Consider the following 19,434-nt stretch of genomic DNA (forward strand, 5'->3'; position numbering starts at 1 on the left):
AAATCCATACTTTGGTTTCAGATTTCAGAAACTTAAACCATAGCTTTTAAAACTTAAACCAGAGCTTGAAAAATGTAAACCAGGCTTCCAAATTCTTAAACCACATCAGATACAAAAATTCAAAGATGTTAAAAAATTCTTACCTCAATCAAGAATTAAGCTTGAACTCTCTCCAATCCCAGCTTCAAGCCACTCTCCCCTTGATTACCAAACTGAGTTTCCATGCAAAACCAACCATACTATCTTTAAATTTCCGCACGTTCTCTCTTAAAATCAAGCTTAAACTAAAACAAAAACAAAGGATAAACTCTTACCTCTGAAAAATCTTAGCCTATAGTTGACTTTAGTTGCCTCAAGCTTCTTGATTCTCCTGCTAGGTTCCAAATTTCAACTTCCTTCTTGTTTCCCTTTCCTTCTAGTTTTCTCTTTCAAATTCCAGCATAAACCAAATATGACTAAGTGTAAAACGTGATTCATCCTTTCCCTCAGCTGAAGCTATCTAACCTTTGCCAAAAGACCATTTTACCCCTCTCTCAAAATCTTTTCCTAGCTAAACCTGAAGGGAATTTTTGCCATTTCACCTTTTCTACAATTCTACCATTTCCCTTATCTAAATTCTGTTACTCTTAATGGTTACTATTGGTCACTCAAGTTACTCAGTCACCATTAACCATTAGCTCACAAACTCAAAGTGTAAAATTCCCAAAATACCCCTAGGCTCCTCCCGAGCCGGGTATTTTAATCCCGTTGTGACTTTTAAACTAATTAGCTTCCTAGGACCGTCTCGGCACGTGCATCACAGTAATATCACCACTCACACGTGGTACTAATCATATTACACAATTATTACATTTATGCCCTCAACGGGCTAAGATTACCAATTTACCCCTAACATACAAACGGGGCCCACATGCATATTTATACCACCTAAACATGCATTCTAATCACATATTCATTCAAATTTATATATTAACATGTTAATTCACTTATTGCCCTCCAGGTGCGCTAATCAAGGTCCTAAACCTTATTAGCAAATTGGGGTGTTACAAGATTAGTCAGTGCACCAGATTTACACTGACTTGCCAATCTACGATATGATCTACTTACACATTACAGTGTTATATTCTTTCCAGAACATTAGCAAAGTAGATAAGATCGGATGTATTTGTTACATCGGACTGGACCGATATTGACAATTGATAAGATACGTAAACATACTGTTATTATCTATTCTAGTCATATCATATAGTTGACCATAGGTCAATTCAATCTCAATTCTGAGTGGTTAGTATTCTAACTGATTGTATTATTTGAGTTCTTTGACTTGTTCGTTACCAGCTTACCCTATGGACTAGCCCATACTTACATCGTGGGAACTTGGTCGTATAATTGAGTGGGAGTCTTAATGATAGATATGAACATCTATAGCTTCTGATGAAGAACTGAAACGATGGTTTCCATTTAGTTTGGTTCAAGGTGTTAAATGATAGAGATCTCATTTCAGTAATTAAATTAGTTTACTGAAATATCATTTACAAGGAACTAAGTGTTTTAAGGATAAAATACAATGAGGGTGAGGGGTAAAACAATATTCTAGTCCTATCTCATTGTAGACCGTCTATAGAGGATTGAGTGACAATTGTGGTTGTAACAATGGATAACTAATAGCGTATCTATATTTGTTATAGAGCGTTCTATGAATTCAAGAGTGCAATTCCGAGTCTATAGTGGAGTCATGAGGAATTAATAAGTTAGTAAATTTATTTGTTAGATTTATGATAGCTTATTGGAGCTTGATTTCATAGGCCCATGGTCCCCATTGTACATTGGATAAAATCATCTAGATAGTCTCAATTAATTGATTTAATTATCAATTAGAATTATCAAAGTTGAGCAGGTCAATTTTGGATAGTTTCACAGAGTAGTGTAATTTTGAGAAGAAAAGAGAAATCATGACAGATTTATTAATTAAGATAAATTTGTATTTAAATAATAAATAAGTTTAAATAAATGTTCAAATTGTAAATAATTAATTTTATGAAGGATTTAAATAATTATTTAATTAATTAAATCAATAGAAAATAACACAGGCCTTGATTTTAAGTCCAATGGGCTTATAATCAAATGAGAAATTTCACGGGCCTAAAGCCCATGATAATTTCGACCTAGGGCTTTAAAATGGCTATTATTTTATTGATTTTTTAATCAAATTAAATGGCCTAATTGAGTCTATAAAAGGAGTGCTTAGAGAGAAGTCATCAGTTAAGATTTCTGAGACGACAGACAAGTTTAATCACTGGTTTTCTGATAGTTTTAGATTCTCTCTAAACACAAGTCCTTTTCTAAGCCTCTTTGTTATTTTCTCTTCTTCTCTATATATTTATCTCATGTGTTGAGAATTTCCCACACTAGTCTAGGTGATTCTAAGGATACATTGGAAGATTGTGAAGAAAATAGAAGATCGGTTCTGTTTCTTGATAATACTCTGCGACAAAGAGGATACAAGAGTTAGAGAAACTGAAGGAAGGACTCTTTAATTTTGCTGCGTATACTGTAAGTATTCTAATCTTTGTTTCTCTTTGAATTCAATTTTAAAAACATGTTTTAGGCTATCTCGTATTAATTTGTTTAATATTAGATATACATGAAAATAAATAAAGATCCTGTATAAGTTTCCCAACATCTTCCAACGAGCACAACGCGGGGGCAGAGCTGATTTTAATCACACCCGAGGGACATCAGTTTCACTGTCGATCATATTCAACTTTACGACTTCCAATAATGAAGCTGAGTACGAGACTCTGCTCGCATGATTAAGACTAGCCTAGGACATGTATATAAGGTCACTAGAAGTGTATAGTGACTCCCAGCTAGTAGTTAATCAAATTATGGGAGAATATCAGGCCATGGGTCTCAAGGTGGTTGCTTATTTAAACAAAGCAAAAGATTTACTTGCACAGTTTGAGAAGTATACTCTCTAGAAAGTACCTCGCGATCAGAATTCAAATGACGATGCCTTAGATAAATTAGCAAGCGTTAAAGATGTTGACCCTTTGAGCATAAAACCACTCGAAAATTTGGCCCCAAGCATTCAAGTGGAAGAATCCTCGCTAATGATACAAGTGTCAGACACATGGATGACTCCTATCATTAAATACCTTGAACAAGGAGTATTATCGGCATATAGGAATAAGGAGAGGACACTTCAAAGAAAATCAACTCGGTTTATTTTGGTCGATGGAGTCTTATATAGAGGAGGATACTCAATGCCTTTACTATGGTGTGTCTCCAAGGAAAAATCTAAGAGCTTGATGCAAGAAGTACATGAAGGTTTCTGCGGAGATCACGTTGGGGGAAAAAGTTTGTCAAAGAAGATTTTACGGCAAGGATATTTCTGGCCTACTATGATCGAAGACTCTATGGAATTTGTTAAAAAGTGTGATAAGTGCCAAAGATTTTCCAAGATACCACGAGCAGCCCCAAATGAGCTTAAGTAGATGCAAAGCCCATGGTCGTTCACAGTTTGGGGGATTGATCTGATCGGATCTTTGCCTACAGGAAAAGGGAATGTCAAGTATGCAGTGGTTGCTATTGACTACTTTACTAAGTGGGACGAAGCTGAGCCACTTGCAACAATCACGACCAAGAAAGTATTAGATTTCGTCGTCAAAAACATTATATGTCGATATGGGTTGCCAAGAAAAATTTTCTCGGGTAGTGGCACACAATTTGACAGCGATCTATTCACTAATTTCTGTGAGAGACATGGTATTACAAAGAGTTTTTCATCAGTTGCTCATCCACAAGCCAACATACAAGTTGAAGCTGTTAACAAAACCTTGAAGGACACACTGAAGAAAAGGCTCGAAGAAGCAAAATGAGCATGGCCAGAACAATTGCCAGAAGTACTCTGGTCGTACAGGACATCTCACCTAAGAGCAACAAGCCATACGCCATTTTCTTTGGCCTATGGGTATGAATCTATGTTACTCGTTGAACTAAATCCACCATCACATAGAAGGCTAACATACGACCAGAGCACGAATAACCAGTTATTAATGGAGTCTTTGGACTTGGTCAACGAAAGGCGCGAGTAGGCTCAACTTCGAGTTGCAGCTTACCAACAAAATGTTGCTCGATATCTTAACTCTAAAGTACGTGAAAGAAAGTTTAATGTGGGAGATTTGGTACTTAGAAGAGTTTTTCTTAACACTCACGACCAGAATGCTTGAGTGCTTGGCCCAAAATGGGAAAGTCCCTATCAAATTGAAGAAATCCTTCAACCAGGCACATATAACTTGCTCTCTTAAATTGAGATCTCGTTCCTCACTATTGGAATGGAGAACCCCTGCGCAAGTATTATAATGAACAATTCTTTTTAGAGAGTTGGCTTGTTTTAATTTTACTTTTTACAAGTTTGTGAACAAAGGCTGGTCAGATAATGACTGGTCGCTTATAAGTGTAAGATCAATTTTGATCACTCATACATACACGATTTTGTCCATTTACTACGAGAAATAAAAAGAACTGTGCGCAGCCAGTTATTCTTGCCAATTATTGTATTTATTACAAGTACTTGCTCATTACGTGTGTTGTTTTGCTATATTATCATTAATTGTTTATAAAGTACGCAAGCAATAATGTTCGAACAGGACATGGTCATGGAAATTGATCGAGAACCTTAAGCTCCTCGATCACTTGGGGGGCATACAGGATACTAAGCGAGCAAAGCATATCAACAGATATATGTAAACACATGAGCAAAATAAGGGAAAGCATACTACGACACTTAGAGTATTTTTCAAAAAAATTAGCTAATTTTGTGAAATAAGGAAAAATAAGGGAAAGCATACTGCGACACTTAGAGTATTTTTCAAAAAATTTAGTTAATTTTGTGAAATCTTAACAGAGTGTTATGCTAAGTTCAGTCATACGAGTAGATGTTATAATAGCAATGCGTATATTATAATATCACAACAAAATGTCTTTACACCGAGAACAATTGCTGCTCAGATGTAATAAAAATATTAACAGGAAGAAGCTACCTTAGGTAGAAAAATTGTCTTAACATTACGAACTATTGCTCGTATATTTTAATTACATGAATAAAATAGTTACTGTGCAGCTAGAGGAGGGTCTTGCTGGGACTGTTGGTCGACTGATGTTCCAGCGTCTTCTTCAACACATCAATGCCTGTCGCTAGAGAGATTTCAGGAAAATCTGAGGTGTTCTGGGTATTACTTTCCTCCTCTTGGCGAGCAGCGCACTTCGCGAGTTCAGCTTGTCTCATTTGCTTGGGAAGGTAGTCAAAATTTTCCTCTGGGTTGTTCTTCCAAAACAAGTAGAAGTAGTTAAGGGTAGTTCCTTTGAACCTCTCCCTGTTTTGGGAATTTGTTTCCTTGAGTAGCTTAACTCGTTCCTCCAGACCGGTAGCCTCCTTTATGGTGGCCTCTAGGTCTTCTTGAAGCTTGGCTGCTTCCTTATAGTTAGTCTCTATAGTGTCCTTAAACTTCTCCTTGGAAGCAATGGCTTTGGCCAGCTTTTTCTGGGTCCTCTTTAGCACCTAGGTTAAACTGGCTACTTTGTCTTCAGCCACCTTAATCTCCTCGACGTGTTTGGCCTCGATCTCCTCAGCATGATGCTAGCCATTGCTCATGGTCAAGATACCCTGCAAACAAGGAAAGAATGAAGCTATTAGAGACAATTAGAGGAAATATTGTTCGACTAAAACACAATACAAAAGCAACTTACATTGAGGACTTTATGTTGGAAAACTTATACAAGATCTTTATTTATTTTCATGTAGATCTAATATCAAATAAATTAATATGAGAAAACCCAGAACATGTTTCTAAAATTGAATTCAAAGAGAAACAATGATAAGAATACTTACAGTATACACAGCAGAATGAATGAGTCCTTCCTTCAGTTTCTCTAACCCTTGTATCCTTTCTGTCGCAGAGTATTATCAAGAAACTGAACTGATCTTCAATTATCTTCACAATCTTCCAAAGTATCCTTAGAATCACCTAGACTAGAGTGGGAAATTCTCAACACATGAGATAGCTACATAGAGAAGAAGAGAAAATAACAAAGAGGCTTAGAAAAGGACTTGTGTTTAGAGAGAATCTAAAAACTATCAAAAAATCTTATTTGTGACTTGTCAAACTTGTTTTTTGACTTCTCTCTAAGCACTCCTTTTATAGACTCAATTAGGCCATTTAATTTAATTAAAAAATCAATAAAATAATAGCCAATTAACAGCCCTAGGTCGAAATTATCATGGGCTTTAGGCCCGTGAAATTTCTCATTTGATTATAAGCCCATTGGACTTAAAATCAAGGCCGGTATTATTTTCTATTGATTTAAAAATTAAATAATTATTTAAATCCTTTATCAAATTAATTATTTATAATTTGAACCTTGATTTAAACTTATTTATTAATTTAGATATCAATTTATCTTAATTAATAAATTTGACCTAATTTCTATTTTCTTCTAAAAATTACATAACTCTGTGAAACTATCCAAAATTGACCTGGTCAACTTTGATAATTATAATTGATAATTAAATCAATTAATTGAGACTATTGTAATGACCCACTACTCTAGACTTTTGGACCATTAACGAAACTATACATACAAATCCTTAATAAAACGTACATTTGCGAAAATACCATAACTTTATTGGAAACTTGTAGAAATAAGAGTTACTTTCATAAAATAAGTAGGATATGGGATCCCATTGTCTTAAAAACAAAACATAATTTAAAGTAAATAAAAGGAATTACATATAAGTGCGGAAAATACATATAAAGACCATAAAACAAGACTACATCCTCAAAAATCGAACTCTCGACTCCTTGACTCCATTCATCGCCGATACACATTCCCCAAGCATCCACGAACCTTACCGCCACTAAAGCTATTTTCCTGCACATAAAACAAAAAGGAATGAGCCTAATGCCCAGCAAGGAAAAATCTAACACATAGTTCATATACATAAATTCATAAGAAACATAAAAACTTAATAGAACACTTTATCATACACATACTATAATGGCCATTGTTACTTGGGGTCCCATAGACTAAACAAGTCATATGCCCATTAGATTAGTGGGGTCCTACTAGCTAAGTAGGTCATATGCCCATAATCTTTTGGGGTCTTGTTAGTCATATGGGTCATATGCCCAAGCCTACATACATACATACACATCATAATACATTTAATAACATAAAACATAAGATAACATAAGCATATAACATATTGATTCTACCCTATTTTTCTTACCAAAGTTACCGGGATATGTGGACTGAGTTGGGACTTTTGGAACACTCCTAAAACCATATATAACAGGGTGAGTCTAATAAAGAAATAGAGATGAAATGAAAGGAATGGAAAGACTAAACTATTGAAAGTCACACTTACCAAAACTTATGTGCTCAAGAACTTAGATTCCCTAACCAAAATAAGAATGAGGTTAGAAGACTGAGTAGAAGACTTAAGAGAAGGGAAACATAACATAAAACCAATGAACTAGAGTGTGTTGAATACCTTGAGGACTTGTAGATCAATCTAACCCTCGAACCGAAATACTATGAAATCTTACTTCCCAAAGTGTTTGATAAGCTTAAGATGATTAAGCTTATGATTTCCCCACCCAAGTGTTTAACTATCACACTCTCCTAGCACTTGCAGCTTCTGAACTTAGAGTAAAAGGTGAATAATGGCTGGGTACTAGGTCCTATTTATAGAGTTTGGGAATGAAGGAATCTTAATTTTACTTGAATAAAAATAATAGCTTTTTAGGTGAAAATAATTTGAATAATCGTTCAGCAGAGGCTGAAGACTCGTTCAAAAGATGCTGGACTTATGAAGAAGTTGAATGGCTGAAAGGAAAAAGAATTCAAAAACATTTGAATTATGCTGAAGGAGGCGATATATCGCCCTCTGTAGGCGATATATCGCCTGGGCCAGTATGCCTGAGGCGACCGTGCATCGTTTCGTGTTTTTCGTATCTACGTGCTGCAATATATCGCCCCCTATAGCTGCGATATATCGGCACACGCTGAATATTTAAACACGAAATTGCACATTTTTAGCTAAGTTTGAATGGAGTAAACAGCCTTGACTAAGCCCTCAACGTATTCAAAGCTGCTGACTGACCTTAAAGCATTCAAATTTTACCCTTATTTAATTTAATCCTCAAAATACTTTATCCTTAATCACCCATTCATAACATGTGCTTAAAATCCTATTGGTTGATATCTAAACCTTATAGTATAATAAATATTATTCTTAATATCAATAATATAATCAAACCTTAGGTTAAAATTAATATTCTTAAACTATAGGTTAAACTTAGAAAGTCTATAAGTACTACTATGAGTGTCCAAATAATTCCCGGTCTGAACCAAAAATCCACAGTTACAAAGATAATACTACTAAATAATTAGCTAAGTAAAGTTCTTGGACTCTACAACTATCTATATGATTTTATCCAAGGTACAATGGGGACCATGGGCCTATGAAATCAAGCTACAATAAGTTATCATAAATCTAACAAATAAATTTACTAACTTATTAATTCCCCGTGACTCCACTAAAGACTCCGAATTGCACTCTTGAATTCATAGAACGCTCTATAACAAATATAGATACATTATTAATTATCCATTGTTACAACCATAATTGTCACTCAATCCTCTATAGATGGTCTACAATGAGATGGGACTAAAATACCGTTTTACTCGTCATTGTATTTTATCCGTAAAACACTTAGTTCCTTGTAAATGATATTTCAGTAAACTAATTTAATTATTGAAATGAGATCTCTATCATTTAACACCTTGGACCAAACTAAAAGGAAACCATCGTTTCACTTCTTCATCAGAAGCTATAAATGTTGATATCTATGATTAACACTCCCACTTAATTATACTACCGAGTTCCCAAGATGTAAGCATGGGCTAGTCCGTAGGGTAAGCTGGTAACGAACAAGTCAAATAACTCAAATAATATAATAATTAGAATACTAACCACTCAGAATTGAGATTGAATTGACCTATGGTCAACTATATGATATGACTAGAATAGATAATAACAGTATGTTTACTTATCTTATCAACTGTCAATATCGGTCCTGTCTGATGTAACAAATACATCCGATCTTATCTACTTTGCTAATGTTCTGGAAAGAACATAACATTACAATGTGTAAGTAGATCATATCGTAGATTGGCAAGTCGGTGTAAATCATGTGCACTAACTAATCTTAGGACTAACTTATTTTGAACATACAATCATATTTATATTCCACTGTGATTACGTCACTATAAATATGATTAGCTATATGCTAAGGATTTAATATAAGTTTATATTAAACAAATAATCATGAAAATAAAACATGTGAGCAAAGTGATTGACCAAGTCAAAAAATGATTTCTATTCTTTTATTGATAATAAAATGAGATTACAAAGAAATTGGGTTTTAATTAGGGCATAAAACCACAACAAACTCCCACTTGCACTAATTGAAACTAATGCCTTAATTCTACTAATCCCATTTCCTTGATATGCTTATCAAATGCAGCTTCTGGTAGTGTCTTTATAAATGGATCTGCTAGATTGTCTTCAGTTGCAATCTTCATAACCTTCACATTCTCCTCTGGCCACATAATCTCGAATAATGTGATACTTCCTTTCTATATGCTTACTCCTCTTGTGACTACAAGGTTCTTTCGAGTTGGTTATCGCTCCTGTATTGTCACAAAACAACACAAGCGATTTGTACATTTCTGGAATAACACCAAGATTGGAATAAAACTTCTTTAGCCAGACTATTTCCTTAGCTGCTTCTAACGCGACTATGTTCTCAGCCTCCATGGTGGAATCTGAGATTGCAGACTGCTTTACGCTTCTCCATATCACAGCTCCACCCCCAAGAGTAAACACCATTCCAAAAGTAGACTTCCTGTCATCAACATCAGTTTGAAAATCTGAATCGGTGTAGCCTACAGGGTTCAGAACACCACCCTTGTAGACTAACATATAATCCCTAGTCTGCCTTAAATGCTTCAAGATATGCTTAACTGCTATCCAATGTTCCGGTCCTGGGTTTGACTGATACCTGCTCACTACGCCCACTGCATAGCAGATATCTGGTCTAGTACACAACATGGCATACATCAGACTTTTAACTACAGATGCGTAAGGAACTTTTCTCATCGCATCTTCCTCTTTACAAGTCTGGGGAGACTGCTTCTTTGAAAGATGAATTCCATGGCAGGACGGTAGACTCCCTTTCTTGGAATTTGTCATTGAGAAACGTTCAAGCACTTTATCTATGTAAGCTGCTTGAGATAGAGCTAAAAGTTTTTTCTTTCTATCCCTGATGATCTGGATACCTAGAACATAACTTGCTTCACCCAAATCCTTCATCTGGAATTGAGTGCTCAGCCAATTCTTCACATCTGATAATTTCTTAACATTGTTTCCAATGAGTAAGATATCATGTACATAAAGAACCAGGATTACCACTATTTGATTTACCTTTAGTTGGTAAACACAGGGCTCATCAATATTTTGTTCAAAGCCATAGGTTTTGATTTTTTCATCAAACCTAATATTCCAGGAACGAGAAGCTTGCTTAACTACATAAATGGACCTATTCAACTTGCAAACTTTTCCTTCTTGTCTAGCTACTTTAAATCCTTCTGGCTGATCCATATAAATGACTTTGTCAAGCTTTCCATTAAGAAAAGCTGTCTTGACATCCATTTTCCATATCTCAAAGTCGAGAGCGGCTGCTATGGATAATAGGATGTGAATGGATTTGAGCATGGCTACCGGACTAAAAGTTTCCTCATTGTCCACACCTTCTCTTTGGGTATAACCCTTTGCCACTAATTGAGCTTTATAAGTCTCAATATTTCCAGCAACACCTTGTTTCTTCTTATAGATCCACTTGCACCCAATGGCCCTAAAGTCACTAGGTGCTTCCACAAGATCCCAGAGGGAATTTGAGTACATGGACTCCATTTCCTGTTTCATGGCTTCGAGCTATAGTTCCTTTTCATGGCTAGCCATTGCCTATTTGAAAGACAATGGATCATCATCACTAGTGTCACCAACAACAATATTGGTTTCACCATCCAAACCATAGCGAAATGGGTTCCTAGAAACCCTCCCATTAGGACGAGGCTCTATGTACTATCTTCATTTAAATCGACTTGCGTCGGTTGGACATGAAGAGTGGTAATTTTATCATCAACTTGTGTTGATGATGATGGAACATTGGTTGGAGCCAAATCTTTAACCTTGTCCTCTAAAACTACTTTGCAGCAAGGTTTGAAGTTTTGGACATAGTCATTTTCTAGAAAAGTTGCATTCATAGAAGTAAATATTTTCTTTTCTGAATGACTATAGAAAAGTCCACCCCGAGTACCTTTAGGATAGCCAACAAACATGCAAACTTCAGTTCGCGGTTCTAGCTTTCCCTCCTTTTTCCTCAGGACGTGGGCGGGACACCCCCAGATTCTATAATGGCGTAAACTACGTTCACGACCATTCCAGAATTCTAAAGGTGTTTTGGGGATTGATTTAGATGGCATGACATTGAGAATGTCGTTCGCGATTTCAATTGCATGTCCCCAGAACGAAGTTGATAGAGTTGAGTAACTAAGCATGCATCTAACCATTTCCAATAAAGTTCTGTTCTGGCGTTCTGCTACACCATTTTGTTGCGGAGTACCTGGGGCAGTAAGTTGTGATAAAATCCCAAGTTTAGTTAAAAAATCTTGGAACTGCATATCCAAATATTCTCCACCCTTATTAGATCGCAAGATCTTTAATGTTTTACCTAATTGGTTTTCAGCCACTGCTAGGAATTCCTGAAACTTTGAAAATGTTTCTGATTTCCTATGCATTAGGTAAAGACATGAGTATCTAGAGTAATCATCAATGAAAGTGACAAAATACTCAAAAAAAACCCTGGCTTGTACATTCTAAGGTCCACAAACATCTGAATGCACAAGTCCAAGTGGTTCTTTGGCCCTATCACCCTTTGTAAAGAATGGACGCTTGGTCAGTTTGCCTTCTAGACAAGATTCACATACAGGTAATTCACCTAAGGTGAGTTCCCTCAAAGGTCCGTCCTTTGTATGTCTTTGAATCCTATCATAGCCCATGTGACCTAGTCTCAAGTGCCATAAATACGTCATATTATCGTTATCGGTCTTTTGACGTTTGCTGGTCCTAGGTTTAGCTACTTTGAATAAATAATTGTTAAGAGTGAGGGGTTCGTTAGGTCGCAGGATATAAAGCTCGTTTTCCAAACATGCAATACATAATTGTGATCCATTGAAAGAAATAGATATATTATAACTTGTGAAGGTCATAACAAATTGTTCTAATTTCAACATGGAAACTGAAATTAAATTTCTACTAAAATATGAAAAAATACATCTTTTAAAATTAAGTATTTATTTCCAAATTTCAGACGAGCTCTTCCTTTAGCTTGGACCACAATGAATGCTTCATTCCCAACTCTAAGCTCTAAACCGCCTTCGTCCACTTCCTCCCACGATTCAAGAAACTGTAAAGAGTTGCAAACATGGTTGGTAGATCCAGAATCAACAATCCAAACAAATTTATCATTTTCTAAAACACATGTTTCTAAGATAAGTGAACTATAATCATTACCTTAGTTTTTTGTTTCTAGAAACCTCAGGCAATCTCGTTTCCAATGCTCCTTCTCTTTCCAGTGAAAGCACTTATCTTTACCTTTCTTGTTTTTCTTATTTTTCCCTTAAGGCGTCTATGCACTAGGTTGTGCACTCGTCTTTGGACCCTTTGCAGGCTTGGGGTTGTTGTTTTGTCCATCTTTCCTCTTGTTTCCAGCTTTCAAAGACCAAGCTAGGTTAGCTTTAGCCTTAGTTGGATCAACAGCAACAACAATAATCTTATTTTCTCCTCCTTTACTAGGTCTACCAATGATAGGCTCAAAAGTTTGAAGCTCGTTCATGAGCTACGTCAGACCATAGTTGAGTTGTGTTGTGAATTTTCTAACGTTTAAAATATGCGCAAGTATACACAATCGACAACAAGTAATACAGTGATAATGTATCAAAGTTCGTCTCCACAGGGACTTTTCAACTAAAATAAAGTAAAATCAACCAAAAACAGTTTATAATACAGTAACCAAATCAAGAGAAAGGTTGTGTAATTAATTCTGGAATTAAATGTAAATAAGCAAATTTAATTAAGCTAAAGATCAGAGACCAAATGAAATAATTCTGTGCAAATTTCAGATACGAGAAAATAGATCTGGGTGGTTAATTCTCCTCTGTTCGTTCCAGTTGCTACAGCAATGGCTCAGCAATGGGTCAGCAATTTATGTCACAGCTAACAGATTTCGCAAAACCGAGTAAGTTTTTCCCAAAACTTAATATCTATTGTTTATAACCTCTCTCAATACATTCCTGTATTAAAACAGACTATAAACAATCCATCAAACACCAAATCTTTAGGTTATGCAAGGCAGCAAAATAGTCCTATTCCACTACTAAAAATCACCTAAAACTAGGTAAGTTTCTTGCATCAATTGAATGGGTTCAGCTAGACTTCCCTTTTCCAAGTTAGATCTAACTTAATAAATGCTAAATATGGCCAGTAATTAACATTCAATTAACATTACAGCACATTCAATTGAACTATGACATAAACAACTTAACCATGCATTTTAGAAATTTAGTTCATACATAAGGGTTCATAACCACCCAAACCTCTAAAGATTAGTTCATGTTTAATAATAAAAATACAAAACCAGTAGCCATTAGCAAATCCATGGAGTTTGTTCACAAATTAGATAGAGAGAAAATACAATACAAAATGAAGAAGGGAGAAGAAGAAGTTAGAAGGAATTGCTGTGCTCAATCCCCCTCGTTGTCAGCTCGTGGTCCTCTTCCTCCTCTGTACTCTCTCTGTTTTTTTTTTCTTTTCTTCTGTTTTCTCTCAAAAATGGTCTAAGAAAATCAGCTGTCTCCAAGAATGGGGGCTGCTCCCTATTTCGGCTGGTACCCCCTTTCTTTAGGGTACTTTGCTTTACCCTAATAGGAAAGTCAATTCCCACCTTGTCCTCCACGTGCCACATGACCCAGCTGACTTAATTGTACAATACTCTTGCCATCTCAGCGCCACTTATGCCTCATTAAGTCCAGCTCGCAGTTGTCACGCTTCCTTCCTGGCTCTGCCCGATGCTACGGTGATGCTACAGCATTGAAGCAGCAACAAGCCCCTTTCAGAATTCGTTGCTCCCTTTTTGATTCCAAAGTTCCCTTTCACAGATTTTGCAAGCTTCCTTTCCTGATTAATACACACAGAAATTTACATAAAAACACTGAAAAATATTACAATACAAAACTTAACTCTACCCAGACTCACTACCTAGAATAACACACTAACACTGACAAAATTACATGAAAACATGACTCATTGCTCTTTTTAATTTTGAAAAGCAAGTTCAAAGATTATAAAAATAACTCTAAATTCTAGAGTTATCAACACCCCAAACTTGACCTATTGCTCGTCCTCGAGTAATGATAAAAACAGAAATAAATAAAAAAAAAACACACACACACAAAACCAAACATACACACAGACGCCATAAAACATGAGAGAGAGATCTAAATAATTCAATATGGCTTAGTGAACAAGTTGCTCTCAGAAAGGTGGAATGGAATGAAATGATGCAGTGTTTATGCCTTGACTTTATATGCTGTTTTTCTCAATTTCAGTACCCAGGATATCAGTAATACCTCCCTAAAGTCACCTAGCCAATAGTATGTACAAATGCTTCCCACCTACACCTTGAATTCCTCTAACAACTGCCCCTTGATCCTCAAAATTAACTATTGCTCCCATAAGTTGAATTAGTGCACTCCTCTCCACTAATGTAGTCTAATCTTATCCCCTCGATCAAAAGGACTTTATTAAGCTTGTAATGTAAGGCTTGGGTTAGGGTACGGTAAAGGATGTCATTTAACTAGCTCATAACCTAACCACCTCACTTGTCAAGAACCGAGCCTCCTTATTATGATTCATATCTCTCAAACTCACTTCCCCAACATTTCTTTTATACTCACAAAGACAAATTGCTCTAATGTACTTCTCTTGCTATTATTTCTGAACTTTTCTACTGTATTTTTGTTTGTTTTTTTTTTTTTATGACATATTTTTTTTTTCTTTCTGTTTTTATTATTATTATTATTATTATTTTTTTTTTATACAAGGAAATACTAAAGACAAGTAAAATAACCTGTATAACATATAGCAAGAGAATTGGTTTGATGGTATATATGTGTTTGTCTTGTGAGCTAATTCCCCCACCCCAAACTTACATCCCAACATTGTCCCCAATGTGGCTGATATTAAAATTGCGGATTAGCTCACCACAAAGCTTCACTCACCTCACTCACCCCAAACTTAGTGTGAAGAAGTAATTCTTGACAAGTGAAAGCAACTAGGTTGGGAGGTGTGTGGAAAGTTCATGTTTAGGAGGGGATATGTAGCATGCAGGATCGAGATAAACAAAAAAAATAGGCTTATAGGCTCAAAGACGGGGTCACTAAGGGAACTTGTTATATAAGGGAGGCTAGAAAGGCTCAAGCGTCCAAAAAATGGCCTAGATCATTTCTAAAGGATAAGACTAGCTAGGATTTCGCCTCAAGGGGTGCACTAACCAATTCTAGATGCTTAAAATTTCACAAACAGCAGTCATTTGAAAAACTCAAAACAAGGTGGGATAACAAAAGTACATCACTATTGATTAGAGACTAAGAGGAAGCATCAATGATACCTAGCAAATCATCAAGCATAAACAACATATAAAATCCAGGCAGCAACACAAATGGAGTGAGCGAAAAAAATTCATCATCGAGCAGTACACTAAGCCAGACTAAATCATCAAATCTCTCAAAGACACATTTGACAACACACAAAAACAAAACCACAAAAACAATTACTGGACACTAGATAACTAACAACTAACAGACAGAACAAATATACAAAACACAGTACAGAAACTATAAAATAGATGATAGGAAAGGGAAACCCCCTGTTACTCGGAGTCCTCTTGTGATTGCTGCCCAGAATGCTAAATGAATGCTGTAACAACTGGGAAATGCCCCACCAATCGACCAATCAACCTTTTGTAAAACCCCGATACGAAAACAACGTCAATTTCTTTTTGGACCCAGCCTAAATGCTTGCTGCCCAGTGTTGCTGACTGGTTGCTATAGCAACTGGGCAACAACTCTCCACCCCAAACTTAATTCCTCTGCCCAGACTAGAACTCCATTGTAACCTTTCCATGACCTTCCTGCACAGAAAATAACACCTTCTCAGATTTAAACAGAACACTTTATTTATAGCTACTATATATATATATATTTTTTTTTCTATTTGTTTTTTTTTTCTTTATTTTCTCTCTAGTTTTTTTTTTTTTATATTATGGGGTGCCTTTGATTTTTGCCTCACTCTTTTCTGTTTCTGCTTCTTTTCTCTCTTTTCTTTTTATGAGGCACCCCAAGTTACAATTTTCAAGCATCCTTCAAGGAGATCGAGGTCTTTTCTCGGTTGACCTCGCCTCCCCAATAGTGTTTCAGCCGCTGGCCATTCACTTTAAACTCTCTTCCTGAAATTTCATCACGCAAGTCCAATGCACCACACGGAAAGACTTTAATTATCAAGAAGGAATCAGAGAAACTTGATGCTGGCTGTCTGGAACTTGCTTTTATTTTAGAATTAGAGAAATACACCCGCTGCCCCACTTCAAACCTTTGGGAATGAGCTTTCCTACCACACTTCTTTTTCTTCTTTCTACGTGGCTCTTGCAAATGAGACGATGCCTTGTTTATACTTGCCCCTAGCTCATTGTTGCTCTCAAATTCTTTAAGAGATAGCCTCATCCTCACTTTCTTGCTATACCTTGTGGGTACCTCTTCCTCCATATTAGAGTTCTTGACAGTGATGGCCAAACAATCTCCTACTTCATCTGGAGAATGTATATGATTGAATACCTTGAAAGTTACCTGTTCTTCTTGAGCTCTCATTGTGAGCTCCCCTTTTTCCACGTCAATCAAGGTCCTCCCAGTAGCTAGAAATGGCCTACCCAAGATAATTGGAACATCTCTATCCACTTCATAATCAAGAATGATGAAATCGGCCGGAAAAATGAACTTATCAACTTGCACTAGAACATCTTCAATTTTTCCTTCTGGGTGCGCCATAGAAAGATCCGCCAATTGCAAAGTAACTGTGGTTGGCCTAGCTTCCCCAATGCCTAGCTTTTTGAAAATTGACATAGGCATTAGATTAATACTAGCACCTAAGTCACATAGAGCTCTTCCCACATCTCTTCCACCAATTGAACAAGGGATTGTAAAACTACCAGGATCCTTCAATTTCGGAGGGATTTTACTCTTCAACATGGCACTGCAACCTTCTGTAAGAGCAACAGTCTCAAACTCTCCCAATCTTCTTTTTTTCGTCAAAATATCTTTTAAAAACTTGACGTAGTTTGGCATTTGTTCCAATGCTTCCACTAAGGGAATATTGATGTGGAGCTTTTTTAACACATCCAGAAACTTCCTGAACTGCCCATCTTGCTGCTGTTTGCGAAATCGCTGAGGAAATGGTAGGGGCGGCTTTGGTACAGATTCCACTGGAACAGATTGCTGACCCGATGCTGTATCAACTGGGCCAGTTTCAGTAACTTCTTTTGCTGGTTTTTTACTAGATTCTCCTTCAGTTTGGATTGAAGTGGGCTCCCCACTGCCTTTTATTTTCTCCTCAGAATTTTCCAGAATTTTTCCACTCCGTAGCGTGATTGCCTTGCATTGTTCTTTGCCATCCCTCCTTGGATTCTCGGTGTCACTAGGCAAGGAACCTTGGGGTCGATTTTTCAAATCATTATCTAAATGCCCCAATTGAATTTCCAAATTCCGAAGAGACGCTGCCTGGCTTTGAATTACAGCGTCATTCTTGGCCATATAATCTCTCATTAAATTCTCCAAAGAACTTGTTTGAGAGCCTTGAGGTTGGTGTGGTTGTTGAGGTCTTGGTTGTTGAGAAAATCCCAGTGGATATGACTGTTTTTCTTGTGTTGGTGCTCCACTTGAACTTGCTCCTTGACCCCCCCATGACAGATTTGGATGATGCCTCCAAGCTGGATTGTAAGTGTTAGAATATGGGTTGTTGTTGCGGTTGAAATTCTGATTACCCATATAGAAGACCGAGGCTGGATTGGAAGGGCAATTCTCAAAAGTATGCCCGTCCCCACAATACACACATGATACTTCTGCACTTTGAATGGCAGCAGCTGGCTGTACATTTCCTCCCAAACTCATATTCTTCAAGATGTTGGTCATTGAGGCCATTTGAGCTGTTAGAGCCGTTAATGCATCTATTTCAAGAACTCCCGCCACCTTCCTACTTGTAGGAGCTCTAGTGTTTGACCATTGATAGTTATTACTTGCGATCCTTTCCAAAATCTCAAATGCTTCGTTGTAAGACTTGGAAAGAATGGCTCCATTGGCTGAAGCGTCCAATACCATTCTAGAAGCTGCATTGAGGCCATTATAGAAGGTCTCCATCTGTATACAGTGCGGGATGCCGTGGTGTGGACATTTTCTTAAAAGCTCTTTGAATCTTTCCCACGCGTCACTAGTGGACTCATCTTCCAGCTGCTGAAATGACATAATCTCACTTCTAAACTTTGCATTTCTGGTGGGAGGGAAGTATTTTCTCAGAAATTTCTCAGCCAAGTCATTCCAATTTGTAACGGAATCGGGAGGCAAAGTGTTGAGCCATGATCTAGCTCGGTCTCTTAATGAGAATGGAAATAGCTTCAGCCTTAATGCTTCTTCACTCACTCCTTGAAGCTTAAAGGAATCACTCACCTCCAAGAATGAACGAAGATGGAGATGAGGATCCTCCGTTGGCATCCCGCTGAACTGCCCCACAGTTTGGAGCATTTGAAACATCACTGGCTTGAGCTCGAATTGAGCTGCTTGGATTTCTGGCCTCATAATGCCTGGATTTAGCTCATTAAACATGGGGGCAGCGTATTCCCGTATTGCTCTGGCTCTGTCATCCGCCAAAACAATGGGATTAGTGACTTGCTGGCCATCCCCCTCATCATCAACACGTTCAGCCATAGTACCTCGGCTTTTAGCCTTTTGATCCTTTCTCCTTTTTCTGAAAGTGCGTTCGATCTCGGGGTCAATAGGAGCAAGTTCACTGTCCTCTTGCTGGTTCATACACTGTAGGTACCTGAGTTTGCACAACCCGAACCAACAAGGTCAAAAACAATGAAAATAAACTGTAAAATAGTTGATAAAACAGAATTTAATTTTAAAGTCCCCGGCAACGGC

At 36.9% G+C, this 19,434-nt stretch overlaps 1 long non-coding RNA gene and 1 other non-coding gene across 2 annotated transcripts; one reads left to right on the forward strand and one right to left on the reverse strand.

Moving 5' to 3' along the window:
• Window positions 1-13,724: 13,724 nt before the first annotated feature.
• Window positions 13,725-16,501, reverse strand: LOC133782187 (uncharacterized). The gene is made up of 2 exons (XR_009870372.1): window positions 16,123-16,501; window positions 13,725-14,365 (listed from the first exon to the last, which is right to left on the reverse strand). It is a non-coding gene; the product is annotated as an uncharacterized LOC133782187 (long non-coding RNA).
• Window positions 16,502-18,670: 2,169 nt separating this feature from the next.
• On the forward strand, window positions 18,671-18,777 carry LOC133787504 (small nucleolar RNA R71). Its single transcript, XR_009872522.1, has one exon. It is a non-coding gene; the product is annotated as a small nucleolar RNA R71 (small nucleolar RNA).
• The last annotated feature ends 657 nt before the right edge of the window (window positions 18,778-19,434 follow it).

Source organism: Humulus lupulus, chromosome 6 (assembly GCF_963169125.1).
Source record: "Humulus lupulus chromosome 6, drHumLupu1.1, whole genome shotgun sequence".
In the NCBI taxonomy this organism is placed as follows: domain Eukaryota; kingdom Viridiplantae; phylum Streptophyta; class Magnoliopsida; order Rosales; family Cannabaceae; genus Humulus; species Humulus lupulus.